General features: G+C 32.2%; 1 protein-coding gene across 1 annotated transcript in view; it reads left to right on the forward strand.

Annotated features, from left to right (window-relative positions):
* The window catches only part of ADGRB3 (adhesion G protein-coupled receptor B3), a 683,715-nt gene that overhangs the window by 244,167 nt on the left and 422,677 nt on the right, over positions 1–16,871 (forward strand). The gene's annotated exons all lie outside the window — the stretch shown is intronic.

Below are 16,871 nucleotides of genomic sequence, written 5' to 3' on the forward strand. Positions count from 1 at the left end.
AACATGGGCCTTGGATGTAGACATATCTAATTTTGAATCTCAGTTCTCTAATTTATAGTGTAACTGGACACTATTTAATCCTTTGCTTCCTCATCTCTACATTGGCAAGGGAAAAAATTTACTTCACAGAAATGTGAATGAGGCAACAAATTCCATCCTTCCACCAGAGATTAGTGGTATAGTAGGAACTAAAGAAATATTGGTGTCCTTACTTTAGTGCAGAAGGAAGAAAATATTGACACACATTTCTGTGAGCTCTGAGTTTAATTTCATATGATCATTTTATGGTAATCATGTATTTGTTGATATTGCTTACTTGTTTGCCTCAGAGTGGGATCTAAATGGTTCTGACCACCTTTTTCCAAACAATCTCCTACTTGAAGAACACAGATAGCCTTTTGAAAAATCAGTATGCAATTTAGAAGGCAAAAACTGAGGTCAACATAGCAAACCACAAACGTAATTTAAATGCCTAAGTCGCTAAATTTAATGTGACACTCTGAATACCCACATATGATGCTTTCTGTCTTTAAAGGAGGCTGTGAGAGAGAGAGAGAGAGAGAGTCTTACCAATTAAAAAGAGAATTTGCTGGTAGAGTTATCAAACTTAATAGCAGTGTTGCAAAAGTGACCTGAGAACTGATGGAAACTTTCTACCTAATGTGGGCATTTAACTTAACTAATGTAAGTGGTGTTTGGAAAAAAAAATAGGGCTAAGAATCATTGTTTTTAGCTGGTGATGTCTCTTCATTTGCAAATTTGTTTCTGGGAAAGTTTGAAAGTTGACTTTTTGGAAAATGACTTTTTTTGAAACACAAAGCTCGTTCTTAAATGTCAAACATCACTTATTGGTTGTTTCTGTTTCATTTTTTTACTGTCTGGAAGGATTTTTGGGGGTGAGACGTGTTTTTGAGGTCAATATAGTGTTTTAAGGAAGTGGGAAATGCTGGTTCTCTGAAACCATTGGGTTTGGGAAAAACATAGAGCACTGTTACACAGAAAAATTAAGTTTTTGTATGATTCGGTTGTGACCTTTTCGAGTGATTAACAGATTACTTGTCTGGTAAAAGAGTTCAGTTCTTTCCCAGCCATTTACTAAGAAGAATTGAGCACTGTTTTAAGAATTTTATTCTTTGATTAAAATTGGAGTCAAAAAAGCCCTTAAGATCTGCAAAGGACACCAAAATTAATGCCATTTTAGTCTCAGTAACTTATAGAATGAATATGTAAATTTCTGAGTTTTTTCCCTATGCCTCTTCCAGAATTAATCTAATGTGGCCTAGTACTCACACTTTTAAATGCTTCATTGAAAATGTAAATTCACCTCCTTATTTATGTTCAATAAAGGAAATTTTGGTAGAGGCAAAATTAAAAAAGCATCTGGTTGCCAAGGGTGAAAACATTCGGGAAGTAGCAGTGTGATACATTACTCATTATTAAAGTGTTTCCATTATATCCAACCTCATGTTGATGATACTATGAGATTACATTCTTTTTAAGGCTATCTTAATATCAATTCCCATTGTGAGGCTCTTAATTTAGCATATTTTTCTTGCTCTAGAGTATCACATAAAACCTGCAAAGCAGTTGGAAGTGACCTACAGCTGAGATTATAAAAACCCTGAACATACATTTCCCTGATTCTATATTAATCATATTTAAGCCTATCCACAATGATTAACACCATGAAACCATGGATTCAAATTTAGGGAAGCAAAGCATGCAATGTTCAAGGATGTAAAATTAATGTTAAGTTGAAATGGTTCTTAGTCTTCGTATTAACTATATGGCGTTATCTTTGAGAGCATGATTTGGGCATCAGTTAAGTGTGATTTTTTGAGTTCCAAACCCAACACATATTATTATAGATGCTCAGTGATGGACAAGTAACATAACCTCTTGAAACTTCATCATCTCCATATTTAAAATGGAAATAATAATGGGACCTAACTCATGCAGAAGATAGAACCTAAATATAGTGCCTACTCCAATGGAAAGAATTCCAGTACATGGCAGAAGGAGTGGATGTGGATGGTTCAAGACCTGTTAAAAACTCATGGAAATGCTAAATAAAATGTAATAACAGAAAAAATGAACCAATCTCAAAAGAAAGGGAAATGTGTAAGTGCCCATAACATATAACAGAAACAATAAAAAGACAAAATATTAAGGGTGAGCTGGGGGCTTTTAACTGTTTAGGTAGTTATAAGTTCTAAATGGCTAAGAGGTGGGATCTCAGTGCTGTTGTGTGGACAGGAGAGTGCCCTCAGCCTGTGTAGGTTTGGAGAACTAAAATCGATCCAATTACAAAAGCCTGAGGCCTCAGTAAAATTCCCCTTCTGTCAAAGGAGGTCTAGAAAAATTTCACTTCATGTCCCTGGGAAACAGTGAAATGGAAGCTTGTCTTCTGTTTGGAGCCTTGGTGGGAGCGGGGGACGGATACCCAAGAAAAAAACGAATACTAGCATATAACATGCAGATGTATGGTGTGAATTTATTTTTTTATGAAACAGCAACCTAAAGACAAGAAATTTACTGCTGTGAAAGGACACTTTTATATTGAGAGTAAAATAAACTTTCAATAGAATTAAAATTAAATAAAACAAAACAAAACAAAATAAACTATAGGAAAACAGAAAAAAACATGCAAGAGAATCAGTAGATGCAACAGGAGGAACATACCAAGAACTAGGGAAAAAATCATAAAAATGAAAACTTTAAATAAACTATAAGAGAGAAATGTTTAAAGTGACTTTTTGTAAAGAAGAAATAATTTAAAAACATAATAAAGAAAAATGAATAATAGAATAACAGAAGAAACATAGGCAGATTTAGAAAAACAGAACTACTGAAAATCAAACATATAACCATAAAATTAAAAATTCAGTAGATGAACACTAATTTGGATACTGTAAAGGCAATGTTTGTGAATTAGAAGATAGATCTAAAAAAATCACATAGAATGCAGTAAGATTAAGATTATGATATTGTTCAATGAATATTGTTCATTAACAATAATTTCTCTTCTTCTCCTCTCTCTTTCCTCTCTCTGTCCCTTCCAAATTATTTTTCAATCACTTACAAAGCATATCATTACAGTGATGGACAAGATAAATAAGATTCCTACTCCTGTGAAGATTACAGTTTAGTGAGTTGGTGGACACAGTATTTAAAAAAAATTTAAAAAAACAAAACAAAACACAGATATCAGTAAGTTCTTTGCAGAGAATTAAAATGAGGTCTAAGAGCAGCGGTCCCCAACGTTTTTGGCACAAGCGACTGGTTTCATGGAAGACAATTTTTCCACAGACCTGGGGGGAGAGGGGAATGGTTTCAGGGTGACCCAAGCTCATTACATTTATTGTGCACTTTATTTTCATTATTACTACATTGTAAGATATAATGAAATAATTATACAACTCACCATAATGCAGAATCTAATCCCACTGCTGATCTGTCAGGAGGCGGAGCTCAGGTGGTGATGTGAGCAATGGGGAGTGGCTGTAAATACAGATGAAGCTTTCCTCACTTGCCTCCTGCTGTGTGGCCCAGTTCCTAATAGGCCACGGACTGGTACCCATCCACCGCCCCGGGGTTGGGGACCACAGTCTTGGAGAATGACTGTATAAGTATTTTGTATTTGGCGGTCAAGGAGGGTCTCTTGGAGGTGAAATTTTAGCTTAGGTAAGAATAACAAGAAGGAATCAACCATGAAAAATTCAGCCATGAAAAACTAAAGCGAATTAGTTTTTCAGTTAAAGAAATCAATTGGTGCAAAAAAAAGAATGAGCATTTTTAAGGAACTAAAAGAAGGCCAGTATGGCCAGGGCATGGTGAGTGATGGCCAGGGCATGTGAGCTGATCTTGTACATGTAGACTGCAGCAGATTCTATGGCTTTTCATAAGAGCCAGGATAAAGAGTTTGGATTTTATACTAAACGTTAGGAAGCCATAAAAAGACTTCAAGAAGGTATTTACATTATCTGTTTTACCTTTTAAAGGATCTGCCTGTCTGCTACGTGGAGAATGAATCATAAGCAGGAGAAACGGGAGGGGGTAGTATGAGCAGTTAGGAGGCCACTGCGATGGTCCAAGTGATGGAGACCAGTGGGATTTGGGATAGAGTGGTAGTGGTAGAAATGATGAGAATTTGACAGATTTGGAAAATACTTTGGATAGAGATGTGATAGGAATTTTAAAATGACAGTGCATGGGTTTGGGAGAAACGAAAAAATCACAGTCAATTTTGAGAAGCAGAGCTAAATCCTTGCAGAAAATCTCTCTAAAATATTCATTCATCACACAGCCACTACTTAAGCATTTCCAGTGATCAAAATCTTGGTACTTCATATGGCCACCCATTCCTTTTTCTGCATTCCAAAGTATTAGAAAGTTCTTTTGATGGATTTGACCCGTTTTCCTAAATTATTTTCTCATAAACAATACAGGTGATTTATTTCTAATGCTTCTGCTACATGACAAGTTTCCAAATATTTGAAGATAGTTACTATTTTTTCTGATTGTTTTCTTTTTTTCAAACTATTCTCAGTTCTTGATTCTAGTAAGAATCTATTTGTATGTCACTTACAGTACTAATAATTCAGTATTGAAGTTTGATTATTTGGCTTTGCCCTAGATTTCCTACTACATTTTGTACTTTAAAGTGCCTTATCCACTGGGCATTCAAAAAATTATTTCCAAAATGAAACTGGAATTAAACTACAGTTTTTGAGGCAGTCCTCACTCTCCTTCTTATACTTTTACTGTTCTAAGCACCTTTTTTTGCACATATTTTCCTTTATCTATATGGCTTTTAAAAAAATCAGGACCTCAACTAAATGCCAAATAGTCCAAGAGTTCTGAATTCCATGTTTCAAAAAATGCAATCAAAGTTTAAATTGAGATTTGGTACAGCTATGTTACAATGTTGACTAAATAAGCTTTAGTCATCAAATAACCAATGTGGCCATTTAAAATTAACTTTTTTTAAACCAAGTGTATCCCAGCTGGGAGGATATACCCCAACACAGTCTTCTGCCAAAGCAGTAATAACATAAAGAATATATATAATAGTTTTGAACAGAGATAATTAATGGGAAAATACCAGATCAAATATTTTTTAGAAAAACTACAACACAAAGGAAAACATTTTTCCTTCAGAGAAACAAAATCTTAACTACTTCTTGATGAAAAAATTGCACTATAATTGGGTAATCAGAGCTAATAAGTCCTCTAAAAGTTGAAGTGGGGAGGAAGAAAAACCTATAAAGTGAAATAGGGTAGATTTGGCATGTAAGAGAAACCCTTCTTGTGAAGCCCTCCTTAAGCCCCTGATACATCTTAGGCCACTTGGCCACTGGCCTTATAAAAGCTCAGCCCTATGATAATGAGTAAACAACTCTGGACTCCTGGCTAGATTATGTCAGTGTTTTCATATGGTTCAGAAGGTATAAAATCAGGTGAAGGACCACGTGTAATTGCCACTGCCAATATGAGCCACCCAGAGACCAATATGTTAATTTGTTATCCTAGAGTTGTCATTAAGGTGCTTCTAAATTCTCCAGCTCTCTGAGGACTATCTTTACTTTAGTATAAATTTTAAATAAACACTTGGCTTGAACTTCCACGTAATTTAGAACTAGAAATTCAATATCCTCTAATATTCCCAGCAATTATTTCAAGGGAGGAGGAGTTGCATATATTTCTGCCTGTCCACTTGTCCAAGAATTTCAGGTACATTATCCATCATTGCTTTTCCTTTTACTTCCCTTGTCAACCTCAACACGAAACCAATCTTTCTTTTCTTTAATCCCTTTCCTTTAAATATCTCTAACACAAGTTAAGTAGGCTTTTAGTAGAAGTTGGCTGGAGTGGAAAGGGATTATATTTCACCACAGCATAGTATATATATGCTTAAATATCATTGTTATTAATATTGCTTTTGAAATTCCCTCTACAAGGAATTTTTGTTTTCTTCTCTGGTCTCATCTCAACATTTTTTTAGACACTTCTCTCTTTATCCCTCTCCCCAGATTTCTTAACCTCACTTCCTTTCTCTATTGTCCCCAATGAGCTTCACCTTTTCTCCCTATAAGTTTCAGTAAATGTTAAATTATCCCTCTATTACTACGCAAAATAATCTCTTTATTTAATAGCCTTCAACTTTTCAGATCAAGCCCTAGCACCTATCTTTAAGTAACTAAACTGATCCATCAAGATGTGTTGATAAACCTAAGACAGCTTTCTGCATTATTTCTGTCCAACTTATTTTTACTTTGTTATTTATTTATTCACTATATACGCATATATATATATATGACACTGCATGTTTATTAAAAAGAAATTTGAAATATATAGCTAGGAGTGGTTTTCCCAAGGGCAGTGATTAACTTGTTTTCATAAATGCTAAGTTTGCCAGCAAAATATCTAGGAGACACTTAGTGTAGGTGGTCTGGAAGATGTAGATTGACCTATGAGGGTGGGAGCCTGAACAGTTCTTTGCCTAAAAGCCATACCCAAATCTGCAAGAATGAGTAGGGTTTCTGAGGAAGGGAATGTTGAGGCAAAACTTAAGGGAAAACTCACATTTAGAGAATGAAGGGCCACTAAGACAATGAAAGAGACAGAAAAGCAGACATGAGGAGGAAGAAAATTAAAATTCTTTCAGCTTTGAAAGGCCAGGAAGTTGAGCATTTCAATAATGGTTGTGAGATGGGAGAGGGCAGGAAGGTGTCAAATGCTGAAGGCGTCAAGATGAACATGAGAGTCCCTAAGTGGCATTGACGTCATCGAGAGAACAGTTTCATTCAGGGAAGGAGGTTTGAAGCTAAATTACCTGACATTATTGGATGAGTGGAAAGTGAGGAATTAGAGGATATTCTTTTGAAAGGTTTGTGTAACAAGGAAGAGAATTGCTCAGAAAATGAAATGGAAAGTTGCATGTTTGGCAGTCACCCTTTACTAATCGGATATCAGAGGCTTAATTTTTCCAGAGGAAATTTTTAGTGAATATCTAGGGGATTAAGATGGAAGCAGAGTACAGCTTGAGGTAACTCAGAGCCTCCACAAGACATGGAAGATAACACAGAAATGGGCAAGTTAGCTAAGGAGTAAAACACATTCAATGTTCTCTGCCAGAAGTGATGGTTGGTCCTTGTATCGAAAGGGAACATAGAGTACAAAGTAAGCCGAATGAAAAAGACCAATCTGGTAAAATTTCAGAACTCCAAGGATAAAAAGAAAAATTCTAAAGAATTGCCAGAAGTAAAAGTGGTTCTCTTACAAAAAGACTTCTCATAGGCAGCTCTGGATAACAGAGACCAATGTCAAAGTATCTTCAAAGTTCAGTGCTAGAAAAACTTCTCAACCCTAAATGTCTAAATCTCTAACATTCAAGTGTAAGGGCAAGAGAAATCAATTTTAGACCTATTTTGTGTTAAAGGTTATACTTGAGCAAAATGAAAAATAAATCGAAGAATGAAGATAAACAAAGAAACTAATATATCTAATAGTTAAATCTAAATTATTGAAACACAATGTACAAATGTAATAGTTTGGAAATAAATGACATATGGGTGTCAGTGCAGGGGGAAGTGAGAGCACATTCAAATTCTTATCTTGGTTGGGAAAGAGTGTAGATATTGATTAACTGAAGAGATATATACATTAAAAATATATTTTTATACATGTAAGAAACTTGGGATATAACTCTTTTGAATAATTAAATTAGGATCTCTGGAGAAAAAAGTATCAATGAAAATTCCTATCAATCCAAAAAAATAGGAAAAGGGAAAACTAAAGAAACAGCAAGAAAGCGTACTAAAGAGAAACTCTAATATAAGACAGAAAATAAAATTAAACATTTTAATTAATATAGTAAATGTGAGTGGATTTAAGTTTGTATTATTGATAAAAGGAAGAGGATCATATGGGATTTAAAATACAACTATATAAGTTGTGTGTAAGATACATGCTTAAAGCAAAATGACACTAACGGGCTGAAAATAAAATATAGACAAAGATGTAGAAGACATATGTGTCAACAAAACAGGGATAATAACATAAATACCAGACAAAATTGAAATCAATATGAAAAACACTAATCAGTATAAAGAGAGATGTTATATATTGATAGAAATCAAATAGACCAAAAGGATTTAACATCTTCCGTTCCTACACTACTTGTGGTGAAGTATATCAGGAAAAACATTTCAGAGGGGAAATGTGGCAATATCTATCAAAATTTGAATTTTGCTTCCTCACAGCATAACCACTTCAGGAATCTCTCTTCTTCTGGCAAAACTTTGAAGGCAACATGAATGTCTAGTAATAGGAAAATAGAGGAGGATGATATATATAAAATATATTTATGTCTTCTTGGGTAGTTTTTAAAACTAAAAATATTTTAAAATGTATAATATAAAAGAATGGAATGAGAAAATACATATATTTTCTTCTGAGGTATAGAGAGACCAGATTAGCATATAACAAAATCAATTAAAATTAAAAAGATAGAAAACTGTAAACATATACAAGAGAGATCAATGAGACCACATTATTGTTTGGACATGATGACATGGCTTTTGTGTCTACAGTTTAAATATAAATGGCCCTCTTAACCAAATTCTATTGAATAATATGGATGAGGTTTGCATTCATACTGGTTTTATCTGAAATCTATAAATGAAAGAATACATTAAAGGCTATCAATCTGAGATATATATATATATATATATATATATGATTGCTTATAATTAACCTTTATAAAAGGCTGTCTAGTAAATTTAATATTCATATATTATTTCATAAGCCTTATATGTCACACTAGGAATAACTAATATTTTCTCTCACAGAAACAAGATTTTGTCTGCCATGTTCACTGCTATGTCTCTAATGAATCCTGTATGAAATGTAATAGATGTTCATTTAATGCTTGTTGAATGAGTGAAATTCCTTTATCCTCAAATGTCTTTGGAAAAAAATCCCTCTTCTAAAAATATACCTGTGCAATGTGGATGCTAGCTACAGAATAGATGTACTTGTTTAAGTATTAGGCAATCTGAGACCTTGCATGCAAAGCAAACCTTGATTTAGTGCTTAGACATGGATCAAGATAACTGTTCAACTTTGATTTATTTGAGAAAATGTTTTGAAACAACCATATTAGTCAGACTTGTATGTTTGTGTCCACATGCTTGTATCTCTGTATACAGACCTGTTAATTGACCTTGGTCAGGTCTTCTAGGACTCTTGGTCCATTGAGAGATAGCCTATTTGTTCATGGATCAACTTTTGACCTAGAAAATAATGTAACTTTAGAGCTTAAAGAGACCTTAGAGATAATGTTCTCAGCATCTGAATTGGTAAGAAGAGGAAACAGGGGCAGGAAATTTAAGGCATAGTGCTCTAAAGTATGAGCTGCACCTCCTGATTGCCTATTTTTTCCAACTCCTTCACAATGAGCCTTAGCCCACATCCCAGTTAAAATGGTCTTAACTATCTTCAGTATATGAAGCACTGCTTTGCAAAGGCAGTTTCAGATCTCTCTAAAGAATGGCATTTGGCATTTAATATTAATAACCTAAGAAAATAAGTTTTAATACGCGTTAATTGCTTATAAAATTATTTATATACTAAAAAATACTGAAAATATTTGCTATCTTAATTTATCCCTGAAAAATAAGCTAAAAATGTTAAAGGAATGGTCAAAATGGTATTATAGCTATTTCTAGAAATTATAAACACTATATGTATGTTTTAGTAGAATAATTTTTATTAATATCAAAATTCAGTTTTGATATTTATTTTAGTACAAATGTATAAATATACTACTTTAAATTAAAACATTTTGTAATAAAATGTAAAAATAAGGCAGTAGACAAATGGCAAAATATGACTAGAACTACTCAATTTGAAATTTCTATATCTCTAACAAAACGTTTCTGCATAAATATAATGCATATGGTAAAAAATATTAAAAGACAGAAGAAACTCTTTTCTCTTACCTCCAGGTACAAAAAGTAAAACTCGAGACCTTTAAACTCAATTGAATATAATTCAAGTGCAATATAGATGTATCTAAATTACACAGATGCCAGTGTTTTATGACCAAAAAAAAACATATCATGGATTATGACAGTGTATATATTTTTTGATCAAGAAACTGCTTATCTAATCTTTTTGATTTCAATTGTGGTGTAGTAAATATTTTTTACCAATAATTTGCTAATAATTACTATTACTAATACTATAAAATAATGTACTAATTATTTTTATGAAATATCTTATTTCTTTCTGTAAATACATATACAGTGGTATTGCTTTAAGTTAACTTATTCTATACTATACTGTGGCAAATTTTAAAGTATCAAATAGAAATGAGCCAGTCCTCTTGGAAGCCTGTGTAAAGTCTACCGTGCACACACAAGATCCCTTGACATGTCAGAAACCTTTGGCAGGAAAGCAGCCAAGCCCTGTTCTAGTTTAGAAAATATAGAAATAACTTCATCCAGGGACAATTCAGTTACTTTCTTATATTTCAGATTCTCTAAGATATTTTCAGGACACTTTAGCAATAGGATTTAGGGTTATTAAAATCTTGTAGTGTAAGAGTTTTATTCTACTGCAAAAGGTGCTAGAATTTACAGTATAAAGCACCTTATTTTGCCACTAGAGTGTTAGTATGCTAAATTAAATTCTGACACAAGTCAACAAGAAAAGACATTCAACTACTACTTTACTACTAGAAGTAGAATTGTATTTATCATTATGTGCTTTTACATTTATTTTCCTCACCAACAAATAAAACTATTTTAAGCAAACCATTACTGCTGGTTTATAAGAATTCAGTAGTTGTCTTAAAAAGAGATTAGATCATAAAATTCAATTGGAATAATGTATAAGAAATATTAATAACTCTTACATGGTTACACATATTGGTGATTTCTTACATGTACGAGTGTGCCCAACTTACTAACATTTCCCAGAAGGCAGACAGAATAAGTGTTAAAATGGTAATTGAAGAGTTTATACTCCAAATTTCGTGGAATCATTCTAAATAATATATTTTATTATATAATTTGCAAATATTCAAAGTTCAAATTCTAAAAACATCCATAATTATATGTAATTATTTCAAAGTTCCTACTTGAAATAAAGATAAATTAAAATATAGCATCATTGTCTAAAAGTTTACACACTAATTATATTTGGTATTTATCTTTATAAAATATGTTATAAGTTACACAATTGAACAACTTCACTGAAAACTCTTGAACATTTTTAACTTTGCTATAAAGATACTAGCAGCGTGCCCATTCACTGTTGCATGCTTTATCTATTTTTAGAAGTGCCATAAAATTACCCAGTTAACTTAAGCATCATGCCCAGCAACCTAACAATATTAGTCCTGTGGTAGTATTTTGTACTTGGACATGGCTCTCCAGGCTATGGTCACACATATTCAGCTCAGAATAAACCTCTTTAAATTATTAAAAAAACAAAACCAAGTTTTGTTTATTATTGTAAGACATAGCGTCATGGTCCTATAGCCAGGTATCTACCTATGGCAATGGAACCAAGAAATAATTTGAAGAAAAGTTGATTTCTTAAATGTTAAGAATGGATTTCTCAGATTCCTAATATTTCTTAATATGTCTTTATTTTATTTTATTTTATTTAAACATTTCCTAATATCTATTAATTCGCTATATAACTATTGTTATATAGTTCTTTGAAAGTTGACTTCCACAATTTATTCTATTTTTGTTTGATTCTTGAGTAATATGAAATTTGTATATTTCTAATCAAAAACAAAGGTATTTTTTTTTAAAAATCTTTATAATTTTAACTAATGATGTATAATTCTAAAATTCTAGTTTCTAATAGTCCAGGCTAGTTGTAAAACTGTCTTTGATTATATATACTCCAGTCTTAGCTTTATCTTTTCATAGAATACTTGGCTATATAGGCACTCAAAAAATGCTTGTTGAGTGAAAGAATACAATTTTTAAGTCTAATAACATTTCACAAAACTATAAAAATCAAGACAAAATCTCAGAAATCGGAAAGATATCAAAATGCTGATAATCTAGGTTGCTCTTCATCATCCAAATATCTCCCTACTACAGTATGCAGGAAATATTTTTCATGTAAAATCACTGTTAATGCTGTTTCCAATAAATGTAAAAATAAATGAATAAATTCAATAACTTATACTCCTGCCTAAATATGAACATAGAATGCATTAAATCTAATCATCTTTTTCAGAGACTATCTGGTTACTTCTTAACAGAATTTACTTGTCTACACTGCCTTAAGCCAGCCAGATGATGGAATCCTTCTTCTGTCAACAAGTCAGATTTTAATATTCTTTCCTGTTAGGTTACTATACATGAGATGTCACCTCAAATGTACAGTTGTATGACTTAAAAGATGTAATTTTATTCTTCCTTGGAGACATATTAGCAAGTCATTGTAATTAAATGTATTCTAGGAAATTAATATAAAAATGAGTCTCAAGAGTAGCTTAACAATATTTTGATTAAAATAAATAATTTTATATATTTCAAACCATCAGGCCATGCTTGCTGGATTTCCTTGTAAATAAGTTTTACAGTTACAGAGACCATTTCTTATTCATTTTTTAACTTTAATTCTTAACATATTAAGTAATTAATAAATGTTTATTAAAAATATAAAGCATTGTTTTAGGGCAGTGTCATTTAATTTCTAAATTAGGCAGTATTTTAATTATTTTAATAATAATCTGAATATATTTATGGATGATAAATCTTGTTGGCAGCAGGAATGTTGACCATCATAAACATGCATAAATAATTTTCAAGTATGTCATCGAGAGTTTTATTTTTTCCCCATTGAACTGTTTACCAGGCAAGTTAAAGGAATGGTTCTAGACATCTAGAAAATTGCATTTTGGATAAGTAATTCTTAATGCACATTTATTTATTTAGTAAATAAATATTGAAACCCAGCTATGTGCAAAGCAGGAGATGATTTTAAAATTCATAACCATATTTCTTTTCCCTTAGAAGTTTATAGTAGGAGGAATAAAATACTTAACCTAATAATTACAGTAAAAGTATTATTGATTCAAATTAAAATAGAAGTTAAGGAAGGCAGAGGCTGTTTATGTTTGGCGATGAGGAAATAGTTCATGGAGGTGCCATTGGAGTTGGGCTAGGTGAGGGGATTTCCTGCAGGCATGTCTATAAAGGCAGGTGATTCAAATGGAGGAAAATGTGAGAAAGGGTGCAATGGTTTGACCATTTCCATGAAAAAAAGTAGTGCAGTTTGGCCACAGAGTGTAAGTAGGACATAACCCAGAGTTTCTTGAGAAGCAATAATGGCATGGGCTTGAAGGTTTCTGCGACAATGCAAAGAAAAGTTAAGTAACAATGTGTAGTTAGTATTTACATTGCAAGACAGATTACAGTGATGACTCTGTTATCTACTAATCTGATGATCTGATTGTCCATATGTTTAAAAATAAACACATGGTAAAATAATAAATGTGTGTGTTTTAACTTTTTGATGACTTTAGTTTCACATTATTATGACCCTTGATTTCCCAACAAAAATTTCATAACTGACAATTGATTATCAAGAGTCAAATTTCAAGTCTATTTATTTCTTAATGATCTACTTATATATTCCTGGATGGGGAAAGAAAAGATATAAAATTATACTTAGGCTAATATATTTTCAAAACCTTTCTTTCATGTAACTTCTATTATATCTGACTTCCAGAGACTAGTGGTTTTTAGGAAAAAGCAAAGGGAAAGATTATCTGAGAAAATGTGCCTACACATGGAATTTATCTCCAATCATTTGGGTTTTATACATGAACATAGTTATTTACCCACTACTACTTCATCGATAACATCAACATAAAGATCTAGGAAATAACCCTGTATTTTCGTAAGCCATGTACCATATGTACATACACAATGTTATGCTCTACGTTATTTCATTTGATTTCATAACTTGCTTTTCATTGCTTTCACCAAAGCAGATCATCTTTTTATTTGGCTATGTTATTTTTCTCGTGTAACTAATGTAGTATATTATCTTTGCCAACTAAGAATTGTTTGAATATCAATCAACCACCCATGAAGAATTCATTCAGAAAGCATGATATGCTCAAGGTTTACCTCAACCAACAGTCACTACATAAGAGAACAGTAGCAAAAGCAGTTGTTTTTATCTAAGTTTGGATGATCCAGTTGGCCTTTATCTTCATTAGAAATGAGGTAGATAATGTCATCTTGAAAGAGAACATAAATGTTTTGAAAATAACCTATTGTAAGTTATGGATATAACTATAACATTTGTTGTTAAACCTTATATTGCTAACTTTAAAGAAGATTTTTTTCAAACACTAAGCACATAAATGTAGGTAGAAGAAAGTCACTTGTTCAGATAATAATTTACATATTTTACTTACATATCTGAATGAATTTAGGTCTGGAACTTTCAAAAAAAAATACCACCATAGTGTTGTTTTTTCCACTGAGAAAAATAAATAAATTATTAGCATGTCTTCTGTCTTATGAATAATTTAGTTATATCAGGGCTTCTTATTAATTCTCATATTTTTCAAAATAATTTTTCAGATGCATTATATTGACAATAATCAACAATTCCATTTTAAACTTTTAGTTATGTAAGAAGTATATAAACAAGGCCATAAATTATTGAAGAATTTTTTATCTTAAATACTGTGACCTATGATAAGATATCAGAACTAACGTTCATACAACATTGATCATTGATGATAAGTAAAAGTGACGACAGTGGAGGATATTGAAATTTAATTTGTATTATATATATTTTTCAACGATGTAAATCACATTCCACTTAATCATGTAAAATGAATTGCTTAAATGCTATTTAAAAAAATAACTATTTCAACTTGTGCTTAAACTTAAGAAATGATTAAAAATTGAACATGACACTTTAAAATTATCCCAGCATTGTCCACCAACATACTCAGACCCTTAAATTTCAGGATCATACTCTCTGTACAAAGAAACTATTTTTCCTTAAAAGAGAGATTTCAGGCCATTATAATGCTGCCATTGCATTGAAGGATTGTCTTCTATTAGAACTGGCTATATAGTTACTTACTGAGTAATTAAGTTGTAGGCACGGAATAATTTTTTTTGGCATCCTTTGCCCTCCCTGTGCCAAAGCTACCTTATTGTAGCATCAGAGCCCTCAAGTGATTTGTGTAGACATATACTCTGACTTAAATGGCGAAAGTAATAGACATACATACACACAAACACACAATTTAAATTATAAATTCAAGAGGAAAGAGGTGAAGCATGCTTATGATAAGTTACCACTAAATTCTTTTGCTTTTTCAGATCCAGAAACATTTTAATTGCATATAATATTTTAAAATATTGGGTAGTATGTAACAGTCTAGATATAAACTTTCTAAATGATAAATTTCCAAAGTCATTAAATGATAAGTGATTAGACACTTCTTATTAGCCTGGTGAAACATGATTTAGGTATCACCTGTTGTATACACAAATGAATGGAATGAGAGGATGTTGGCAGTAATGGAAAACAGTGATGGGTTTTACAAGATCAAACCCACTGACGTTTTATGAAAATTTTCATTTCCTGCTTTGGATATTATCTAAACTGACAAAAATAAATGCACATTTAGATTCCTCAAATTTCTCAGGGGATGTTCTTTTGGATAGAATATCTGGAAAGAATTTCTAACAAGTCAATTTTCCAGGTGCCATAGTTTAATTTTTATGAGGGAATTTGCCAGGACAGACAGAAACATGTGCTATCTTTTCTCCTTACATACAAGACAGGAGTTGGTAGAATTAGTGCTTACAAAATACACTGCTTAATTGCACAAAGGATGTTGTAATATTTTAGCATAACATTATTTAAGAATTGATGGGGAAAAAATAACCAGCTAGTGAAATTATTCGCTTTCAAATTTTGACATTATTTGTTGTGGTAATATGTCTGCACTATCATTAGAACACATTTTCCCCATCGTCTTTGTCATGTATAAAAGACCTGGCCTTAATGGCGCAATACTTTTCTTGATGAAGAGAAAGCACCACAATTTCTTGCCCCTCAGATATTTCCTTCCCCTTCTTATACTCCTATGAGTCCAAACTAACAACTGTTCCATGCACTGGGCTTTGGTTTTATTAAAATTATAGTAACAGTTCAATAAACACAGAACTCTTGCAGAATGCTAAGCACATGATTTTTTTAAAAAAATATATAACATAGAAGCTATTCTTTTGTTCATCTTATTTTTTTTTCTCTCCCCCATTTGCCTCTGAGTTAGGCCCGAACATTTTGCGTTTCTTAGGGGCTCTACTATCAAAAGATTAAATAACAGAAAGCCGGAGTCCCTCTATTTCATAAATATTACTTTTAAAAGAAAAAAACATTATCTTATATGTGGTTAGCAAAGGGGTGAGGAATTATTTGGGGTAGGGCAGGGGAGAATGAGAATTATTAAGGCCACTGTTTTTCGTGACCCTTTGAGGACACCAAGGGCAACCTCCATTAAGGGAATGGACCTACTTTAGAAAAGTTAGATTACAGAATTGAGTAAACTAGTTACAAGAAAAGTGCTTACAAACTTCTGGGGGTGATTATTACTATTGGGCAAAGAAGCAGATGCTACCCAGTCAGGATTCTCTTTCTGAAAAAACAACAGTTAACACTGTGGTTGTATTTTTCTTATGTATTGCTTCAAAACATTTTCAGAAGAGTACAATATTTCTGTTAATCAAGTTGATTTAAAACATTATGTGTCATTTCCTTGACTGTTATTACTGTTTCTTGAAGCCTTGTTCATG

The sequence above is a fragment of the Eulemur rufifrons genome, chromosome 15, assembly GCF_041146395.1.
Source record: "Eulemur rufifrons isolate Redbay chromosome 15, OSU_ERuf_1, whole genome shotgun sequence".
In the NCBI taxonomy this organism is placed as follows: Eukaryota; Metazoa; Chordata; class Mammalia; order Primates; family Lemuridae; genus Eulemur; species Eulemur rufifrons.